The 6,136-nt window shown below is 36.4% G+C and overlaps 1 long non-coding RNA gene across 2 annotated transcripts in view; it reads left to right on the top strand.

Annotated features, from left to right (window-relative positions):
* The first annotated feature begins 1,485 nt into the window (after nt 1–1,485).
* LOC142341787 (uncharacterized) overlaps nt 1,486–6,136 on the top strand; it is a 69,128-nt gene continuing 64,477 nt past the window's right edge. For both annotated transcript variants that reach the window (XR_012759128.1, XR_012759127.1), the window contains exon 1: nt 1,486–2,580. This is a non-coding gene — a long non-coding RNA (uncharacterized LOC142341787). The remainder of the gene's footprint in view (nt 2,581–6,136) is intronic.

The following is a 6,136-nucleotide window of genomic DNA, read 5'->3' as shown; positions in this document are numbered from 1 at the left end:
ACAAAATCAAATCAAATAGTTGCAGTGCGACCAGTTAGTTGTTGTGGGTAGAATTCCTTGGTAGAAATACAGCAGCCTCCATGTTTTAAAATTCCGCCATTGGTATGTATACCTTGATACGTGTATGCGCACGTGAACAACACTAATAGAAGAATTTGTGTGTAAAAATGCGCCGAGAGACAAATTTGAATTTTATTTCCCAATTTTCAGGGGAGTTTTTCTCTTTTTATTCGTTCAGTCTTTTTTCAGTTTCTTCACTCTCGTTCCATACTTTTACTGCTCTTTTTTGCGCCCTGATTGCGTAGACACAATCTTAACTTTTATTCCCGGGTTCTTTTAATCAGCCGATTATTATTCGCGAGTAAGGTAAGTAGTTAGCTAGGAATAGTTGCCAAAATAGTAATAGTTGCTAGTTATAACGGCCCCCATCTTAACCATAACAACCCATAGCTGCACCATCGACCGACGCAACCATCAATAACCAGGCTAACCAGTCTTAGCCATATCATTTATAACCAGTATTGCCTACTAGTCCCACCGCTAGCCAGGAATATTAGTAACCATCACAGGTTATAGCAACGTCGCTGGAAAAGGGGTTTATTTTATGGTGTAGAAAAAAACGATGGGCTGATAAATTAATCTTGACTCTGCTAGCTGTGATCTCTCGGCGTGAATGAAATTAATTGCTAACCAAATCTACCCCTCGTATAAACCCTGAAAAATTACCCCCATGGTTATAATGGAGCTGAATTAGAGTGTGATAACTCCTAATGAGAATTTTCTCCCTCAGAATATGAGGAGCTGATATTTGCCTAATAGCTACATTTGCTACTTCGTTAGACCTAGTTATTATAAACCTATTTCTCTTCTTATCTCATCTTTCGTTATAACTAAATTACTCTAAAAAAACGCGCCTTAATGTTTTGATGTTTTCTTATTCCTATCATTATAGTAGATATAATACACGCACACACGCGAACTGAAGGAAATTTAGCAGGGAAAATCTTTTAGTCTAGTTTTAGGGAAAAATTACTCCTTCATTTTCGTGATTATTTTTCGTTCCTTTATTTGATTGAATTTTAACAAACCACCCGCTGTTCGTTTTCTTACTAAGAGATGATATATACACACATATACACAATACACTTATCGTTATTTTTTCTCTCTTTTGTATTTGTTTGTTAAGCCCCCTCATTTTTTCAGGGTCCAACTCACATTTTGGGTGTTTTTCAATCTATAACCAGGGGTAAAAGCCGATGATAAAATTAAAAAAAAACTTTTTGCCCTAGGGTTGCAATTGTTAATCTTATCTCTAAATCTTCTAACCTTATCTCTCGCGTTAGCCTTGTAATACCCATTGTTGTAAATCGCGCATCTTATTCTTCCTATTTCTACAATTTTTATAGCCCATTTTCACACTACAATGCGCAACAAATAATATCACTGGCACTATTCCAAATTGGGTAAAGTTTACATACTCCTTATTTTAAGTTGAAAAATTCACCTTAAGTTGAAAAATCATACCTTTCACTTTTTCATGCTTTTCAGCTCACTTTTGCACCTTTTCAATTGTAATTCACACTTTGACCAACTTTTGGTATTATTTTTTTCATAGGCACTTCAAAACTCGATCGCTACTGAACTGATTGATGTTTATCATCCGTTTTTGCTGCCAATTTGAATGTATTGTAAATTTTTAAATTCATATGATAAACATTCTAATACCAAATATAAACACAAAGCAATATTTTATTTGAATCTTCAAAATTTGAAACTCAAAAAAGGAAAACAGTGGTTTATATCCATTTTAGTGCACTGAATTGCTATAGCTCTACACCAGTAAGTGCTCAAATATTACATAAGAGTCTTTTGATACTTGGTGCTCTTAAATCGCTGACTACTTTGGTGCACTATTGACTGTGTTCGGCTTCTTTTTTGTTCGATATAGTGAACCCAAAAGAGTGTTTTTGTTTGTTCATTTAATTTGGCCTGGTATGTGCTCGCCGCTCTTCCACCCCTCGTGTTTATCGTCGTGGAAGCAAGCACAATAAGCCAACCTTTCTAATGCTGCTAGATTCGCTGGGAAAACAGCAGGAACTGCGCGTCGTGTTCCCGTTATTCTTTCCTTAGTGATGCTATATTTGGGTGGTGGGGGCTTGGGCTTTGTGAATAAGAACAAGGAACAACGGACGACCCGCCGTTTACCCGGCTATGAAAGAACATTACAACAGTGTGTGTATATATCTATATTCGCTCTCTCTGTAATTGTTCGATCCGCCTACCAATTATTTAATCAACCCACTTTTTTGTTACTCTTTTTTGCCTGTTTTAGCTCATACAACAATGCAACTTGCTTGCTCTTTTTTAGCCCCAGCTGAACGAAATTTACGCTCTGTTTAAACGCTTTCATTTCGCTCTGTTTCTGCCCCTGTTTTGTTGAAAAGATTTTGAGGAAGTTATAAAACCGTAAGAATAGATTTTAAGTCAGACACATTATTGATTGCCTGCCTTCACTTTATTGAATTACTTAATTTTTTCCTTGCAAATGTTTCAAGCATCGCTTCATCACCCATGAAAAAGGTAAATGTCATTTTTGTTTAAACTGTTTGTATTGTTGTTTCAAGCAGTTTTTGCGAGTGCTCAAAGCAGGTTAGGTTTATTAACGCTTATTTATATGACCTAATCAAAATTTTGACCGTCAAACTCAGATCAAGTCCAAAAAATTATGTAATTCCACACATTATTTTTTTTTCGTTCACGATAACATTTTTTTGGAATTTGTGGTTAATACATGAGAATTTGGTCAGTAATACAAGAGTGTTTATTGTAACTTATATGATTTTTCATGAAATTCTGCCAACGGGGAAAGTTTTTTGCTCGAGTTGATACACGAACGTTTTAAAAGGCCAGACCTCTGCAGTTCTAGATTCCAGATTTTCCTATAAAATGCCATATTTAGATACCAAATTTTCCCATTTACAGTGTCAGATTTCGAACTTGCAATTCGTGTTTCAAGCAAGGTTACGCGACTCCTGCTAAAGTCACATCGAAATTCTGTCTTCCATCTCGAAACTGCACAGTTCTCAACGAATACCAGAATTTCTCAGTGACTTCATCAGAGTCAAGTACTCGATACTTGAATGATTTTAGGGCAGTTGTCGCATAAGAACAGTTGTCCAAATCAAAGATTTACTTTATCACGGTTTCTGGTCAATATTTCAGACCAATTTGTCAGAAGAGTTCGTTGCCTTAATTTTGTCCGAATTCTTACCGTGAACTTATATTTTTCTTTTCAAACTTAGCACGGGGATTATCCATAATTAGGGCCCAGCCCAGTCCCTATGTTGAACTTTTTCGGCTGCTGATCACTATTGGGTCCAACTTGGCACATGAATGGGTTATAATTGCCCAGGTTGAGGTCCCACACTGAACCAAGTATGTCCAGACCGAAGATGAACGCACGAGGGGGCGTCGTGTGTTCAAAATTACATCGTCTGGAAACATCAAAAAATGCACGAAAGTCTGAACATGAACGCACGAAAGTCTGGACATGAACGCACGAAAGTCTATCGAACGCACGAAAGTCTGGCGAACGCAGGAAAGTCTGGACATAGGCAACTTCCGTCTGGGACGGTCTGGACATTGGTACTTTCCGTCTGGGACGGTCTGGACATAAGTACTTTCCGTGTGGGACGGTCTGGACATACTTGCTTCCGTCTGGGACCTCAACCTGGGTGATGTTCAAGTTGCATATTGAACTTAAAAATTGTGCGTGATGACTATTCCAGTATAGATTACGTCATTCTGCCTGAAGTTCTGGTATTAATCGAAAACTGCGTAGATGAAGCCAGAATTTTGAAATGAATTCCTCAACGTCACGTGACCTTGTTTATAACAAGCAACTTGCCTGTTTTAATACGACAAATGTCAGTGAAAGTCAATTTTGGACTGTATATAACAATTTATGGCATTTTGACTTCTGGTACTGCAGACTTCTGGCAACTTAGAATGTGCAAGTAGGCATTTGAAGGCCAATTAGCGGAGCAGCCTCTTGTAATAAAGTGCAAATGTTGTTCAAATTTTGTCTTGTAGCGATCACTGTCAAATCCAGCTTGCCGAAAGAGCTGTTCATAATTATGGCTCAACTCGAACGCTTAACTTAACAAAGACGTGATCAATTTTAAGGACCGATGTGGAACAAGTGTCACGCTTCATTAGTAGCATGTTTTACTTAAAAATTTAATTTAAATTGTAGTAATCATTATTAAAGCTAACTTGGCAGAAGAATCGATCATATTGCCTCTTGTCCATTAAGAGGAGAAATCGCCCAAAAGTTTTGTTCTCATCCAACGAGAGGAGAGATTGATTAAATTTAAGGTTATATTGGAACACCGAACGACAAGATGCGATCAAAAACGCTTTAAAAATTGGGAGTCTGATATAAATTTAGTTTTTCGTTTGCCATTAATTCTATTACGTAATCTTTTTTGTCTTTTTAACAACCGAGCGATAGCAAGGCAGTTCTCATCATTGATTTAGCAATGAATAAAGGTTCTGATTGTATTTTGGGTCTGTCATCTTCAAAATATTTTTTGCATTTTTCTCATCCCAATTAAAACAGTCTTCTTTCATTTAATGTTTCTATTAATAAGTTGTCTTTTTATGTTCCAATAAAGTCCAATGAAACAATATTGTGTGTGAGTAAAGCTCAGGTTTTTTGGCTCCCACAAACTTTCTTAATTTTTGTATAATTCTGTTTCGCCAGCATTTGGCGTTCTCTTTAATTGCTCTCAAACGAAGTTTTTAGCAATTGTATTAGCCTTGTCGGTCTTTTTTTATGCGATTTATCGCTTGACCGATTTTCCGTCTGACCCATTTGACTTTTCGTCCGCAAAAACTGTATAAAAAGGTAGCACCAAGTGGGCTTTAAGTGCTCCTAGAGCTTTTAAGCTCTGTTTCAGCTCAAATTGTTTTTGGAGTGAAAGGCTTTTTACTTATGGTGTGAAAGGCGGTCCTTAGAGTTTGAAGACCCCCTACTATTGCCCCACAACCCCCCGCGCTGTCGCTGTTGCCCCCCACCCCACTGTTGCCCCCCATCAGCCCCCGGTTCACGCCTCCCCTCCCCCTTTACTAGCTGCTGACGAACAACCGCTTACTAAAAACACGCAAACTTGTACTAATTTTCTCAATTTTTTTCAAGCGTTCGAAAATTTTTGGCATTTTTTAATTTTTATCTGCCCTAGGCGTCAAGAAGTCAATAATAGCTTACTGCATAGTTTCTAGTTATAATGGAGCGGTTTCAACATTTTAACGTCATGAATTTTAGCATTTTTTTTGACAAAGTTGCAATTTTTTTCAATTTTCTCGAATTTAAATTTTCATTATTCAAGTTTCTTCCGGACCCAGGGGCCAGAAAACCTCTTTAGGGATTTGATAATAAGTTGCTGAAAGTTTTTATTTGCCATGGAATAGTTTTTAACTTTTTAATATCACAAATGTTTGCTGCATTTTTTTTTTGAAAATTTCGTTTTTTTTTTAAATTTTTTGAAAGTTTTTGTTGTTTCTTAGGTTTCTCCAGCCTCTAGAGCCACGGAACTTCCTCTATGACTTTACAAATGGTCAATATAAAGTTTGAGTTTAAAGAAGTGAAAGAATTTTTTTCAGGATTTAAACATCAAGAATTTTAGCATTTTTTTTTGACAAAACATCGAAATTTTTTCAATTTTTTTGGCATATATTGGCATTAATAAGGTATTTTCGGCCTCAGGTGTCCAAAAACCTCCATTAAGTTTTTATAATGAGTTACTGAAAAAGTTTCCAGCCAATGATCATTTTCAACTTTTTAATATCAAAAAGTTTAGCAATTTAAAAAAAAAATTTGCAATTTTTCGAGTTTTTTTTTATAAAAATGTTTCGTCTGTTTTTTGGTTTCTCCAGCCTCAACAGCCTCCTGTAGGGTTTGATAGTAGGTTACTGCATGGTTTCCAGACGCAATGGAATGTTTTCATGATAATAATATCAGGGCGTATTGCATTTTTTGAAAAAACTTTGCGAAAAAATTCTGAGCAATTTTTTTGAGTTTTTTTGACATTTGTTTTTAGTTATTCAAGTTTTTCCAGACCCAGATTCCAGAAGA

The sequence above is a fragment of the Convolutriloba macropyga genome, chromosome 6, assembly GCF_964194025.1.
Source record: "Convolutriloba macropyga chromosome 6, txConMacr16.3, whole genome shotgun sequence".
NCBI lineage: Eukaryota > Metazoa > Xenacoelomorpha > Acoela > Convolutidae > Convolutriloba > Convolutriloba macropyga.
This window is presented reverse-complemented; position numbering and strand designations above follow the sequence as displayed.